Source organism: Pseudonaja textilis, chromosome 5 (assembly GCF_049901715.1).
Source record: "Pseudonaja textilis isolate UNSWEBS1 chromosome 5, rPseTex1.2, whole genome shotgun sequence".
NCBI lineage: Eukaryota > Metazoa > Chordata > Lepidosauria > Squamata > Elapidae > Pseudonaja > Pseudonaja textilis.
The window spans coordinates 10,137,022-10,154,055 of record NC_141994.1 but is presented as its reverse complement, the minus strand read 5'-3'; the positions used below and the strand labels follow the sequence as shown (position 1 = coordinate 10,154,055).

The following is a 17,034-nucleotide window of genomic DNA, read 5'->3' as shown; positions in this document are numbered from 1 at the left end:
AAACACGGGGACAATTGCAGCAGAGGTAATATTTCACACCTTTGACTTCCCTGCTTTGGATGTAATGTTGGTATTTCTACTTCCATTAATTAGTAAGATTCCTGATTATGCAAGAATTCTAATTGCATTCAAGCCCTGACTTTATTCAAGTATAAAACCTGAATAAGGCTAAACTTCATAGAGGTTTGAACATTGTAACAAAAGGAATACCTGTCACTTAAAATAAAACAACATTTACTTTCAGATCTATGTCAATTATAAATAAGACAGCTAAGAAATCAGTTCAAACCCAAATAATTATTTTCCAGACAAAACATTTAGACAAGATATCTTGAGCAAGGCTGGAACTGCCAATGCATTAATTATTTACTGGAAGGGTTTTTCCTTATGTCAGAACACAGATCATAAATAAGAAATAAAGTACAGCGGAGTAATGCATGAAACTAGTCCTAAGACGTATCTTTCTTTCAAAGAGATCAGTTTGTCCTCTTTCTTTAAAAATGTACTTTAAGTATCAAAATGATATTTCAAAGTGTATTAAATCACTATCTTTACTTAATTGGCAATGAATTTATTTTGAAATGACATAACTTAAAACAAAAGTGTCCAGAAGCTAATAACAGCAGCAAAACTCATTATTTTAAAGAATTATTTATGGTTTCCCTTGGGAAATTTTATTGAATTTGACACAGAAGCTGAAGAAATCTAATCTTTTAAACATTATTTTAATTTTCAAAATAGAACGATACAGCATTAGACTTTGAGTTTCATTCTTGTCCACTTCTTTTTGTGCAGTATTAACACTCTTCAGATTTTACCATTTTAATATTTACAGTCTTATTTATAACCATGTTTGTTGAGCTGGATGGATATATAAATTGTTTAAATAAATATATAAAGCAAGAAAGCACATGGGACAGACACACACATGTACAGAATTCATACCATGTCCCATTTTAAATTTGAGTTTGGGAAAATATTTTTTCTGTCATTCAATAAAATGAGCAGCAACTTATTTGGGATTAAATAGCACAAACTAATCTAAAGACAAAGATTAAGTGCTTCCCTCATGACGCCCACTGTAGTACAAAGAGTTTTTTTTTTTTACTTGTACAAGGAAACTTTCCAATTCCCTCCTCTTCTTGAATATATTTCCTGCCTCCCCCACTATTTAGGAATATGGGATCAAATTTGGAACAGATGGGAAACAAAGCTTTAAAGGAATGTATTTTTCAGGCAGACATAATTCTGTTTTCAGGCAGACACAAATAGATTTTAACCTTCATTTATTTACAAAACCTAAAAATATCCTTGGATAATGTGTCCTAATAAATCTACATATATTTGTGATGAGACTGCATTTTCTTACATTACAGAATTGGGACAAAAAAAAAAACATAATATGACTCACTCTACAGGAAGCAGAAATCAGTGCCTTTTTCTCCTCTGCAAGTACACTTAGTTTTATTTAGGGCATATTATAATGCATTTTAAGCATCTTGAAATAATATAATACGTTCCTTCCAGAACTATGATTGCTAGTTTGTTATATTTTATTATTATTATTACATCATATGGGTTTGTTTGCATAACATACCAGAATAAGGTAAAATAGGGTAGGTTAGGTTCCTTATAAAAAATCCAAATATTCTTAATATTAATTTATTAATATAAATACATCAGTTGTGTTTTGTTGACCTGCATTTAGGCCTAAGTGGGCTACACAGCCATAGAAGTCAATAAAATCTTTACATTCTCTCTCTCTCTCTCTCTCTGTGTGTGTGTGTGTGTGTGTGTGTGTGTGTGTGCGCGCGTGTAATAAATAATAAATTTATTTATTAAATTTATATAGTCACCCATTTCACCAAATATGACTCGGCGGGGAGAGTGCACAACAATCAAATAGCAATGTTAAGCAAAAACACAAATCAAGGAACAGGAAAAATTGTCTTGTCAGTAAAAAAATGTTGTCTTGTTTTGTTTTCTTCAATTATACTGACAACTTGTCCTGTCAGGAAACACAATACGTTGGTGTTGTTTCCTTTCAAAGTGAACTGGAATGAAAGATGAGCTGTTTTCCCCAAAAGAAAGAGTTAATTCACTCTGGGGACTTTGTCAATTCTTGTAACTAATTTACGGTTCCTGGAGGCAAGGAGGAAATTCACAGTGACCACAGACATTCCTTAATCTTTCAAGAGTGTTCTCTGGGAAATGAATGTAAATGGCCAGCTAAACAGAGCCAAAACCACAAACATTAAAAAGTGTTTTAAAAACAGATTCAAAAAAAAAAAAAAAATGCTCAACCTCAGGCTTTATTTCTTATTTGACTTTTCCAATCTTTCATGCCTTGTTTAGAAGATGTTTTGTCTGTCTGCAGTTCTACGTAGTATTTACAATGAACAAGGAACCTATTAGTCATAACTTTAGGATCAAAGACAACCAGTCAAAATTGCATTTACTTGTTATCTACAACTTAAAATGATTCTCTAAGCTCATCTTGACTGCTGTTTTAAATATGTCATTTTCATGGCAAAAATGCAGAAGTGGTTCGCCATTGTGTTCTTCCAAGATGTTATTTTGAATTCTGGTCTACGGATAGTCCTTGACTTATTGTCAACAATTGAGCCCAGATTTTTGTGGCTAAGCAAGGCAGAGGTTAAATGAGTTGTGCCCCATTTTATGACCTTTTGCCATGGTTGTTACTACAGTTGTTAAGTGAATCAAGCTGTCATCAAGAGAATCTGGCTTTCCTCGTTGATTGTCAGAAACTCCCTACAAATATTGCAAATGACTCTGTACCTACTGCAGCAGCCAAGTGAAGCTTAGGTTTACAATCCTGGGATTTTCTGATGGATTCCCATGGAAAAGGTCACTAGAGGTCATGCACTTCTACCTCACTATGGTATGAAGCCTGCCTTAAGTGCATCCTGATGCACATTAACAGAAGGCAGAGCTCTAATTACATTGTTTTTTTACTCTTGTCTTGTTTTTATTGTTCCCGGAACTTCTTCTTACTTCCATTACTGTACTGAAGTCAGATAAAAAGAACTTTCTATGTATCAGGATATATAAGGTGACAAAGCAATAATTGTATAATAAAAATCTGATCCATTGTTTTACACAGAAAGGATTGCTGAGAGTTGCTGAGATAAAATAGCCCAAGAAGAAGAGATGAAACATGGAAAAACTGCCCAAGACCTAAATCTAAGGAGCACATCCATATGGTTTACCTGTTGTTGCAGCTATTGCATACACTGCTGCGGCCAGGAAAATCAGACAAATGGATATGAGCAGATGTAAAATAGGCAATACCATAGATTCTAAATATAAATTGTTTTCCCAGTAACAGTTAATTTTTTTTCTCTGATTGCTAATTACTTCTCTGATAATGGTTTCCTGGTAACATGTGAATTATTTCCCTGGTAACTGCTACAAATAGTTTTCAAATGAAATGACTACCAGTGGTTTCATGTGAAAGTCTGTGTTATTTTATATGAATGTTGCCGGGATTAGTTGGCCTTCAGGGTAATGTGTTTATCACTTTGCTTTGCCGATGAACTTCCCCCAATTTTTACAGGCAGCAGACAAATGTGCCAGTTGCTCTGGACAAATTCTTTGGCAACTGGATACAGTTTACTATATTTTATATGACAATCATACTGTCCAATCTGACCTCAACTATTTAGGAACCCAAAGCTCATGTTCCCAAGAGGACTACATGTAGATAGTCAAAAGTTCTTGAAACAGAAAGGAAACCAAAGTAAACTCATGGAATAGATAACAGAAAAACTAATTAATGTTAAACACTAAACAATCCATAGGCCTGCTTTTTTTAAAAAAAAGATATACACCAGGGGTGTCAAACTGGATTTCTTCAAGGGTCAGATCCACATTGTAGCTCTCCTATGTGGACCAGCTGCGGGAGACGCAGCATCCTACCGGCCAAAATGGCACATGGGGGGAGTCCTTGGCCCCCATTTTTGGCTTGGATGGCCTCCTGGAGCATGGGGGGCGTGTGAGGTCTCCTCCACCCTATTTTGGCTGCCAGAGGCACCACACACTAGTCCTTTGCTATTTCTAGGCCAGGCCCATGGGCCAGATTTAAGTACCTCTAGGCTGGATCCGGCCCTCAGGCCTTACACACTGTACAATATTTTAATTGCTTTAATACTTTTCTCATTTTCTTTCTTTTTTACCTTATTACTTTCCCTATTCTTCTTTTCAATTCATTTGTGTTACTTTTATTCTGCTGATAAATAAATACACATACACACAGGTACACAGCTTAAATTGCCAATAAAAGTAAATGACTAACATTTGTTCATCAAAACAGCAGCAGCTCTTGGTGTTTACAACTACAGACAGAGTGAGCAGTGGTATCTCTCAAATTGTGGATTTTGATGACTGTTAACTGTAATTATTTGGTTACATCTAAAAATTAGCACCAAGAATTAATCCTCTACCTACTAAAACAAATAAGAGACTAAGAAAATAAGTAATTAATTTAAATTAGGAAATATTTTTCCAAAATTTTGTTTGACTCCTGGTAGAATTGAGCGCTCAGCCATTTCACGAAATTTCAAATTGTTTCTCAGTTTTATTCTAAATGCATAGCATAAAAAATATAGGATGTTTGCAGTTTGTTTCCTACTTGAATCATGGAATATATTATATAAAGATTTTAAAAAGCATTCCACAGAAAAATTATGCAATGTTATGCTAATTCAGCCAGGTGCAAACAACTTGCCTTATGTTGGAACATAAAAAACTATTATTTTTATGCTTCGAGAAAATACTGCAAAGGATAGAGAAATGTCATAATGAAGCAGTGATTCCAGGGCATATATAGGGAAGCATTTGCCAACTTTCCAAGTAACAACTAGAATCTAATTAGCAAAGAAGGTCAATTCCTCAACATATTTTTGAAGGCAGAGCAATGATATAAAAAGCTGACATAAAACATACAATAGTAAGCAAAAGCATTCTATGAGTTTTTTGTTATTAAAAGTTTGCCTACACTCACATGAAGAGTGGCATAAAAAAGTAAGAGTTTCTTGGGTACTAATTTATTATAAAAAGGCTAGCTTATCTGAACATGTCCTACACTGACATGCAACACTAACCTGGAATAAAACCAAGTTATCAGGAACTACTACAGCTTGGTGCAATTGACACAGAAAATACTGTTTCATGATATGGTACTATTTCTGTACTCTTATAATTGATCATTCATCCTAGCAAGCCTAAATCAAATCTAGAACAAGCATTCAGTGGATACTACCAAAATTAATTAAATTATTGCAATCTAGGCATCACACAGGATAGTCCAAGTCTTCACTTTTTGGCTATAGCATGCCCACTTTAACTCTATTAGATATTGGGGGGGGGGGTCCCCCCATGGGAAAGTGAAGAACAAAGCTCAATTCATCAGATATTTAAAGAATTATACCGTGTACCTCCACAAACTTTTCTTTTCCTGCTTATACCTAGCATACTTTTGATTGACTTATCTTTCCATATAGTTACTTGTTTTATATTATGATTAACCACTTTTATTGCCCTCTTTCGAACCCTTCAACCGTTCAAAATTGCTATTTTGTTTATGAGATTACATTATTTCAGAATAATGTAAATAATCTGTATGTTCCTGACTTGGATCTATGTTTCTTCAGGGTAACCTAAAGTTACATTAACTTATTTTTGGTATGATGTCAGTTAAAGTTTTGTCTTTGTTAATTGAATATTGAGTTCTGTTGCACCCTAATTTTTCCAAGTGATGTAGCTGCTATCTTCTATCTACAGTACACATTTCTCTCGTTGCTCTTACTGAATTATAGAAAGTTGCCTTTGACTTTGTTGAGCTTTCCAACTTATAAAGGCCCCAGTTTTAATAATAATATGTGGAATGCTGGATATCACCACGTTGAAAAAGAAAAAGGGGCATTGAAATAATATCTAAATGATAATGAGGAAGATGCACTGAAACTATTATACCATGAAGATTCACTCAGTATTGGTGAGACCAAACTGGGCTACAAGAAAGACAAAGTAATAGAAAGCAAAGGAGATAAATTGCTTTGGAACTTGATAATTAAAACAAGCAAGCACCTGCCACATGAAACCCCAAATTTAACTGTTAATAAGAAATAAAAAAAGTCTGGATAATGAACATGCAATATTTGTATACAGCAGAATACAAAAGAATTGGAGAAAATCACAAAATACAAAGACCTGCAAATAGAAGGACTGTGGCAAAAGAAAGGAAAGATAGTACCAATGGTGATAGACCCCTTGGATGCAATCCCAAAACTTCTAGCATTGACAGACTCATTAGTGGTCAATTGCAAAATGCAGTTTTACTTGGAAACCTTAGAGATCCTGCAACAATATCTTTAACACCATCAAACAACATCTGCCTAACCCAGGTTCTTAAGAACTCGATAGGTGGGTAAAAATGCCAAATCCAGTGTAAACATCTGGATCACTGTATAAGGAGCCATAATAACAACAATTTCTCCCAAGTCCTGTTAAAAATCACAAAGACAGATATTCCTTTTTTCATGCTAAAAACTACTGAGCTTAAAAACAAGAACAAAACTATGCAGGATCTCACTTGAAACTCCAGTCCAGTTTGATCAGATGTTGCCCATGAGTTTCCTAAAGTACTTGATAATATTTAATGGGCTTGTTAACTAAATTATCACAAAAGAAAGCACAAGCAAGCAAAAAATATATTAACAGCACTTTTTCTAGTCATTAAATTATTCATTCCCTAAAAACGGTACCATACTAGGATTCACTTTTGAGAAATTCACAATTCTTTTTTGACTCAAAAAAACACAGCCTTAGTTATAACAATCCCTGACCTCCTATCAAGATGTTTACAACTTTCTTTATAAACAATTCTTATGTCTTCCCTTTTAGCAAAGCTGAAATGACTAGTCTATAGTGTCTTGGATAAGATGCCTATGTCCAAATTGTTTATCAGCTCTGTGATTTGGGGCCTAGGTGGTTTCACAACATCTGATGGATGAAGCAGAATGAACTGCTAGAACTTTCTATTTCAAAAGCTTTGTGTAGAAATTATATTCCATATTTTTCTCATTCAGACTTTAAAATACATCTATCAAGTCTGAAGCCTGAAGGTTTGCTTAGCCATTTATTGTATATATTAAGAATAAACTCCAAAACAGAAGCTAGTAGAATCCAGCCTTGTGTGAAAACAACTTTTATTCTTTCCAAGAACTCTGAGGTCCATCAAAAAATGACCCTGATTAAAAAAAATGGAATGCAATTAAATTATTCTGATCTTCAGAATTCTTGGGTGTGCGTGTGTGTGAATTTATTCCATTCAAAACTCTAGTTCATGCACTCTCAACCTGACTTTATTTAAAAAGTATAAACTAGGATGCTCATTTATTTAAGAGATTAGTTCGTTAAGAAAATGTATGACCACTCAGCCTGAGCAATTATAACCCTGGGGAGTGTTCAATTAATTAGAAAAACACAAACAATGCAGTTTATTAAATTGCAGTTTAAACAACCACAGTTAATCAATGGCCAGGAAGCTAAACTCATATAATAACCATCTAGACAGGAACTCCAATCAATTTATTCTCAATGCTCAAGGAAAGAATCATATTTTTAAGAGCCTTTCTAAAAGCCAACTATATATTTGAGGCGGGGAGTGAGTGACCATGTCAGAAGGCAGGCAGTGTAATGGGAAAGGTAAACGTCAGAGGTCCTGCCAAAGAAGAAGAACACGGTTCAGAGAAGTCCACGTGGGATGGAAAAATGCTGTTGGGGACAGATATTCCAGCAGGTAAGTCAGACCTATGCCATGAATGGATCTATAAGGCAGGGCTGGCTCTAGATATTTTGGCACCCTGGACAAGTCATATTCTGGTATCCTATTATGGTTTGGTCCATCTTCTGATTTTGTTGGTAATTTCAAAAAGGCATCCCTTTGTTTCTTTTGAGTATTTTAGCTTTATGCTTACGATTTTCAGCCCCAATCTGTCAACTTGCAAAGCATCCCTGAACTCTGACACAATCGTGTTTCTGTTTTTTTCTCAGACATGTTCACCCTATTTACTGTGAATCACATTAAATAATTCAATCAGGATTCAGGCCAAGGTATGGGATAGAGATGGCATATGTAAATTTTAAATATTTTAGCCAGGATTCAGATCCGTTTGGGACAGAGATGGCATTGATCGTACTCTTGGGTGACCTCTGGCAGGAGAGGCATGCGCGGTGTTGCATTCTTCCTCTCTTCTTGAACTCTCAGTGGCTTTTGAGACCACTGATTGTGTTACCCTTCTGGACTGGTGCCGAGAATTAAGAATGGGTGGCACTGTGCAATGTTGGTTTTCCTCCTTTGTGTGAGGGCCTGGAAGATTCAGCTCAACCCAGACAAGAATGAGTTGCATTTGGTGTTTGGTTCTGGTACTGAAGACTTTTCATTGTTGGTCTTGGATGAGGTAGCACTGCCCAGTATGCAGTTTAGGGGCCTCTTCTTGGACTCCTGCTTGAAAAGCAACTGTAGTGGGCTGGGGCTTTGCACATTTTTGGATTGTGTGCCACTTATGCCCATTTCTGGATCAAGGGGTCTGCTCATTATCACTCATGCCCTCATGATCAACCATCTGGACTGGTGCAATCACTCTACATGGGGCTGGCCTTGAAGAGCATGCAGAAACTTCAGCTGATACAGAATGTGGTAGCACAGATAATAAATAGTGCTGGTTATTGCCTAACAAGTCTAATTCATGAACTGCAATTCCAGATGCTGGTTGTCACCTTGAAAGTTCAAAACATGGGACCAGTTTCTTCCTAGCTCTCCACTCTGATCAGGCAGAAGAGGTATACTTTGGGTTCTATCAGCTAAGGAATATTAGTTGGCAAGTTTTTGAAGACGTATCTTTCTGCTTTAGTGCCTCCTTATGGAACATTCGTTGTCCAGAAACCAGGATGGCCCCATCCCTGCTGGCTTTCATAAGTCTTCGTGTCTACGCCTAGCCTCCTGAATGATTCAAGGACCCATTTTGTGGTTTATTTAGTCATTAGGGTGGATGATTTATTCTTGGTTCCTTTGTATTTAATGTTTGTATTGTTTTAATTGCTTTATTTTTAAAATTGTGGCCATTCAAAATAACAAAAAAATTACTATTTACTTGTGCATCAAAGTAAATAATTTTAATTATATCAACTCATTGTTTTAATTTAGTGTGATTATATTTAACCCTCAGGCAGCTGCACTGTCACAGCTTGCTTGCTCAATACCTTCCTATCGGACCTTTGACTTGCTTCAGTAGTAGTATCAGCTTTCTATGCGCCATAGCTGTAGTAATATATTCTTTTTTGTAATGTGCAACTGTGAACTACAGAAATTTACAGGGAAGATGATCAGATTTTAGACTCATACTGTATATTTTCAAAGTCTTTGATTTTGCTGCCTCTCCCCTAAAATTTGGCACTCTAGGGCAGGGGTCTCCAACCTTGACAACTTTAAGACTTGTGGATTTCAATTCCACACCAAAGCTGAGGAATTCTGGGAGTTGAAGTCCACAAGTCTTAACGTTGCCAAAGTTGGAAAGCCTTGCCCTAGGGGAGTGCCTAGGTTGCCTAGGCTTAGAATTGGTCCTGCTACAGGTGATATTTAACATCTTGTAATTCACCCAGAAGCTTATGGGGGTTCATGGAGATGTAGAACAAAGTACTGGAGAGGGGGATAAGTAAGTGTTTATATTATTGCTTGTATTCAATGATTTGGCATTAGAAATCCTTGAAACCAAATCACTCAAGAATAATACCAATAGATACAAATTTGCGTAGCTAGGCTTTTTCTGAGATAAACAATGACCTTAGCTCAGACATTTCCCTTTGCTTCTGTAATGAATAGTAATCAGCGGAATGCAGCAGCTACTGCTGTTTTTACAGGTGCTCCCTCAGGAAGAGGGAAAGTTAGTTTTTATGTGGACTCTACTTATTTTAATTTTTTTGGTCTGGACATTTTCCAAAATCATCAAGAATGTAAGTGAAAGGAGAAAACTTTCTCCCTACTGAAAGGCCAGCTGCACTCAACAGATGCGAGAGAGGTCTTCACACAGATGTGAGAGACTGACCATTGCAAATATTTACAAGTTGGAGGTTTCTAATTTTAAGGAAGCTTCACAGTTTTGCTAGTGATATCTCATCAGGTAAACTTATATACTCTTAGTCAAATATGAATGTACCATTAAATACAAATTGATGCCTCTTGTATAATTTAACAGTTCTTTACTGTTTCTAAGGCTGAATGAATGTGCAGATATGTTCATGTGTACATCATGTGCTCTCTATGGCCAGGCGGCTACTACTGATGAAACTAATTGCTATTTGTCATAGGATTAGATTAGATTAGATTAGATTAGAAGAACTTTATTGTTATTGTACAAGTACAACGAAAAGGTGGATGCACCCCAGCAACTGTTCGCAATACAATAAAACCAAAGCACTATTTGTCATAGGAACATTATAACCAAGGGTGGGATTCAATTGGTGTTACTACCGGTTCGGTGACTATGTTTTGCACAAACATTCGTGTGTCACACACACATGCGCCTAACATGCGCTGTGCGCGCATGTAAAAAAAAAATCAGCTGTGACACCCAGACAGCTGAAAAGTGCAGCCCACGGGTGCGCAGCATTTGAGAAGCCTCTTTTTTCCTGCTTTTTCAATCTCAGCTGTGCCGCGCAAAACAGCTGAAGTTGAAAAGGCAGGAAATAAAGGACAGGAAAGAGCTCAGGTGGGTGGGTGGGCCAACTAGCAGCAAGCACAGAACCGGTTCAGTGTCTGCTGCTCTTCAGAACTACCGGTTCTACCGAACTGGGCAGAACTGGTAGCATCCCACCCGATTATAACATTGAGCCCACTGTAAATGCATTGCCTTTTTGTCTTAAACAGAAGAAAAACAAGTTCATCGATGTGGTTTAGATATTCTGTATATTGTGAGACGAAGGTATCATTTGGCAGCAGCTCTCTGCCAATTTTTAAAAAGAATAGAGGAGTTGCTGAGAAACCAGGAAGGAAAGGATGGGTAGTAGGGAATCTAGAAATACATTTGCACTAAAAAGTTTAACTGCGCATCACTTTAAAGAAATAGCTCAAAGCTCTCTTTGTATCTCCTCCTGCATCACAGAATGCAAAGTCCTTGTTGACTTGCTACCTTTTAACTTTAGAAGCAGTTCCTCACCTGATTTCTAATTTCCAATGTAAACTTTTTAGATCTACATAGTGCAGTTTCTGATCACAAGAAGAATACTATGTAACTTTGTAGGTTTCAAAGAATTAACTTGATAAATCAACCAAAAGCCTTCTCTTTGAGACTTCTCTAATCTTCTCCATTTGATTAAAAAGAAAAGCAAGAAAACACGGTGTACTGGTTTGTGTTCAGTAAAACAATTTGCAATATGCTGCAAGTTCCAAACAAAATGTGAATTTGATTAATAAGTTCTGTTGTTTTAGTAATGTAAAAGGATATTCAGTTGTATATAAAATTTGCATCATGTAACAACTGTCTGCAGATTACATGGTGTTCCTGTGGTTGCAAAAGAAGAAAGCCAGAACTATGAGAAAGATAAAATGAAAGACATCAAGATCCATTTTCTGCTGTGCCTATCTGAGCATAAAGTGATTATGTTTGTAGCTGAGGTTCAAGGCAATCCTTTAAAAAAAAGGCCCAAACAGGAAAACAGGCCAGAACTCCATAAATACCAATGTATTCTTCAAGATATAGTTTATTAAAATTCATTCTTCTTTATTTTGGAGTTTCTCTATGAAAACTGTAGTAATAAAAACAAAGATATATGAAGCCAAATGATTCAGTTGGCTGAACTGTCACTTCTAGAACCTACGCTGGTTAATTTCCAAAGGACTCAATTGATTTATCTAATGTGGTAATCATGTAATTTATTTGGTTTTTAACTTGGCATGTTGTATGAATCCATATGAATTGTATGAATTGTAGATCAAAATTTATTACTGTATTGTACAGAGTTAACTAAGATATGTTTAATAAACTATGGCTATACAATGGCTTTAAGTGAGTAAACCCAGTCACTAAACGGTTTATAAAATCATCATAAAAATTGGATACTGTTATACATTATACTCAACTATAAACCACAATTGCTGACTCATAAAACATACATTTTTATTTAATTCAAATGAAAGACTGCCCATCTTACTCTCAGAATGACTCCTGAAATAGCAGGATGAATGAGTTCAGGCATCACTTTTAAGAATAGTTTGCTTGGTTTGTGTGTTGTACAAATCCACTCATCCTGCTATTTACTGCTTTGTGCATACATCTTTTTAGATTATTTGACTGTCACTATTATCTGTTTTTAACGATCTGCTTTTACTATCTCCTTCTCTTAAACAATGCTGTGCCATTTATTCATTTATTTATTTTTCCATATATCAAAATATTTTAGGATTGCTTTTTGGCTCTGAAATATTCATCCCAATATGAATTAAATTGGAAATTTTAATATGTAATTAAAAAATGAGATCAACCATCTTAAATTCAAATGTGATGCTACCAAATTTAAAATCGCTTGAAACCAAGCAAGGGGGAAAAAAAAGTGCTCCACCAAATATTAAGTGATGAAATCCATCTTCAGAGAGTTTGCCTTGTTTCTGATTCAACAAACTTAACTTCTCTTGGTAATGGCAGAGTATCGGGTGGATACAGTTTATGATTATGTGACAAGACTGGGCAGCCCCTGAGATCTGATCTTCAACACAAGGGTTTTGGAACAAGTGTTAGGCCAAAGACAGTCCCTGTATGTGACAATATTTAGCAGTGGTCGCTCTTCCTGAAATTGTGCTACTTTTACCTGAATATATAGTCCTCAACTTACAGTTTGTTTCACGACCGTTTGAAGTTACAATGGCACTGAAAAAGAGACTTATGACCAGTGGTGGTATTCTACCATTCTGGTCCTGTTCTGCGGAGCCGATAGTAGGCTTCCCTACTCACCTTTATCCTCTGATTTTGAAGTGTAGCTGCTTTGCGTGGCACAGCAGAGTGCCGCGCGGCAGTTGCTGAAGCTATCGGAAGAGTGAAAGCTTGCAGGAGGTGAGTTGGAATGCCTCTGCTCCTGTACAAAGTGTGTGTTTGGCACGTGCGCCCACCAAGCCATGCCCACTGAATCGGTGGTAAAACTTTTTGAATCCCACCACTGCTTAGGACCATTTGTCATACTTACGACCATTATAATATTTCCATGGTCATGTGATCAGAATTCAGATGCTTGGCAACTGACTCATAACAAGGACGGTTGCAGTGTCCAGGGGTCATGTGATCAATTTTCATGACCTTTGACAAGCAAAGTCAACAGGGAAGCTAGATTCATTTGACAACTGTGTTACTAACTGAACAGCTGCAGTGATTCTTAACAACTGTGGCAAGAAACTGTGGTATAATGGAGGAAAACTCACAACCACTGTCTCACTTAACAATATAAATTTGGGGCTCAATTGTGGGTGTAAGTCAAAGGCTATCTATACTTTAAAGTAGTGGACATAGGTGCTATATTCATACCTAGAAGAATCTTTTACAGATCATACCCCAGAATTGCACTGGCCTGTTAAATATGAAACAGATTGCAATGTTTGGCCATCATCATGACATGACGGGTCATAGTTAGACTGCATAATAGTGTAAAGTGTGAATGTAGCTTTTTTAAATCCCAATTTCTTTTGATAATCTATTTTCAAATTAATCCTTTTTTCAATGTCCAATTTACATGCACCTTTAGAACAGATTTAACCAATCTCATATTCTCCAACTGTTTTGATTTTAAATTCCCATCATGCTCATCTGGTGTCTTGCTAGGTGATCTATTTTAAACACCCAGAAGATGCATTTCAAAGCACAAGCAATACACTCCTCCTCTTGATGGTATAGGATTTTTTTAAACAGATTTCTTTTGTTAATGTAAACTGCAGGTGTTGGCTATCCAATATTGACTAGGTCTGCAGCAGGAGCAAAATAATACATTTCTTCTATCTGAATTGCCTGTGCTTTCCTTACAGGAACAAATGAAAAAGAAATAACTCTGCAAGATACATCTTTAAGAAAATTCATAGGTTGACTCCATCAAGTGTGCAAAATCACTCAACCAGTCTTCACAATATATTAATTTCACTACAATGCACAAAGGTATGATTATGGCAGACAGATGGATATTTTTTTATTGTATTCAAGGCTGAAATGGTATCAAGGTTAACTGTCATTTAATTTATCTCCATCAGACTGCAGCATAAACTCACCGTCTGCCAAACAGAGAATTTCTGGAATGGCTAAGAAAGATCAGAGTGCTTTGTGAATCTAACAATACTGGTATTGTATGAAAACAACAAATCAATGCACTAAATGCAGAGTTGCAACTCAAGAAAAAAGATTTACCAAAATTTAATAATAGCTATCTGCTCAAACTAAACATGTAAAATTTTGAATGATAGTCTTCAGACAGCATATTTCTCAAGCCAATGTAATATGAGACTAGGTATGGCTATTAGTAAAAATGTAATTACGGATCACTTCAGTAATTTAGAGTGTATATATGAATGTTGTAAAACATTATTCGGTAGACTGCATTATCCAAGCAGTTGTCCCAACTGTCAGGGATGGGATTCTACAGGTTCGCACCTATTCACTAGAACCAGTTGTTAACATTCTAAGCAGTTCGGAGAACCAGTTGTTAGAAGAAATGACTGGCCTAGTCCTGTAAGGAAGGCAGGAAGGAAACATTCTGGTGTTGCTTACAGAAACTGCCCCTCCGTTAACCCTTATTACATTCTTGGCAGGACGAGACTTCCTATCTCAGGAACCTCTCTGGAGTTTTTTTCCCCTCCTTTGCTGATACTTTGCTTGTGTGGAGTGACCATTCAAAGTTACAGTGGCACTGAAAAAAGAGACTTATGACCGTTTTTCACACTTATCACTGTTGCAGCATCCTCACAGTCACGAGAGGCCAGGCAAGGAGATGCGTGCCTCGATGTGAGTGATATTGAGTTCAATATCAGCCAATAACATGACCACCAAGCCATGCCCACTACCTAAGCCATGCCTACAGAACCAGTTTTTTTAAAATTTTGAATCCCAGATTGTGATCTGTTCTACTGGGCTTTCTTCTGCAGCAATCACAATAGCTGCCCTGTTTTTCCTAGTCTGTACAACTTTAATCCAAAGAGAAGACCACATAAACAATTGCTGTCTACGAAGCTTGATTTCTGTCTAAACGCTTATAAACAGTAGGCGAAAAACACCATGTGGAATTTAAATGAAGGATCCAGCAAAATATTGTTCTGGAAGACACAGCATCTAAGGATAACTAATTAATTATATGTAATATAATTAAATTAAAAATAAAATGTAATTAATTTACATTTTAGTTTTTTAACAGTAGAAAACCACTGTATCTTTATTATTAGAATTGGCATATATAGTCATCAGTGTAGGAGAATGGAAAACAGAAAATGGCAGGCTTGATTTACATTCTTTTATAACATTTAACAATTTTTAAAATTGCCCATAGTTTGTAAGTGAGGCAGTAGTGTTTATATCTCTCAGTTGAGCAATCTTAAGCCAAAGAATATCAGTTCCTGATCTCTAGTCTAGCCATAGGTTGTACAAACTATATATATATTATTTCTACACAAGTTTACAAAAGATGATTCTTGCAGAAGTTTCTGGAAGGTACACAGTAAAGTCAGGGAAATAAATAAAATGTCTGTTTAGCATCATAATCCAGACATTGTTTCTTCCGAATATGCTTTCTAAAATTGGCTCTCATTTTTCCCCCATGCAGATCATCAATCACATGATATACCAAGGGATTATATTAAATGCAGATGTTTTTGTGTCATAAAATAATCCATTCAGCTGCAGTATTTTGACACCAAACAGTGCTCAGACTAAACTACCCTTGTCTAATGGCTATGTGCACATAATTCAAGATTCATTTTCATGGTTTTGATTTCTTTCACATAATATATATATATATAATCAGTAACAATTCTGAAAATAAAGACAATGGGACCAAAATCTTTATTTCAGTAGTTAACAATAAGTTTCAGGCATTCTTAGTATTCTGAGTTTATAACAGAAAAAGAATGTTTTGCAATATCATAATTTGCCTTTTCAAAGGTATTTATGCAGATAAATCCAATGTCCTACATTTATGTAAATGTAATATTTAATATTAACATTTTTATTTTTTTCCCTTGAAGCTATTTGAAGTAAAATTGAAAAATGAAAAGTGCTTTATTCTGCCTTGCATATTGTGTACATTTCTTTTATTAAATTTGGATAAGGCCCACACAGTTTAATCTATTTGAAGTAAAATATTTGAAATGAAAAAATAATAAAAACAAACAAGCAGATCAAGAATGCGCTTGCAGAGGATTTTACAGGCATTAAATTGCTGCAAAACGTAGCCTCTGCCTTGTGGACTGACAATTAAAATCAATGTATTAAAGCCTTATTTTCTCGAAATACGTTCAGCATGTTCCATGTCAGCATAATACATTTTACTGTCATAACCAATGTGAATTAATCATTGCCCTAAACTCCTTTTAAAATTATCAGAAAAAAGTATGATAGATTCCATTTGTAAAGAATTTAAAAAAGCATTTTAACAGCCCATAAGGGAGCATAGACTGAGTACTGTGACTGATTTAAATATATTTTATGATTGAATTTGAACCCATGAATGGGAAGTTTCTGTAGCATAAAGATTAGAAATGCATGGTGACGTTGATTAAAATGTTATCATTTTAATTTTTTTGTTGAAAGCAGATTGTTCAAAGAAAAAACGTCCACCACGAGTGATAAAAGAATCCTGCTAAGACAGTCCTCTTTGCTGACCAGTGACTTTTTAAATAGATAGATTGAAGAACAACAGAATTGAAATAGTTTGGTAAGCAAAGTAATGTCCTTTGTCAGAACATTCTTCCAAAAGTGGTCTATTCTAGCACAG

At 35.8% G+C, this 17,034-nt stretch overlaps 1 protein-coding gene and 1 long non-coding RNA gene across 9 annotated transcripts in view; one reads left to right on the top strand and one right to left on the bottom strand.

Moving 5' to 3' along the window:
• The window catches only part of LOC148125530 (uncharacterized), a 109,775-nt gene extending 94,941 nt beyond the window's left edge, over positions 1-14,834 (top strand). The window contains exons 2-3 of the long non-coding RNA XR_015743758.1: positions 14,087-14,213; positions 14,306-14,834. This is a non-coding gene — a long non-coding RNA (uncharacterized LOC148125530). The remainder of the gene's footprint in view (positions 1-14,086; positions 14,214-14,305) is intronic.
• The window catches only part of PLXNB2 (plexin B2), a 334,253-nt gene that overhangs the window by 169,884 nt on the left and 147,335 nt on the right, over positions 1-17,034 (bottom strand). The window lies entirely within an intron of this gene.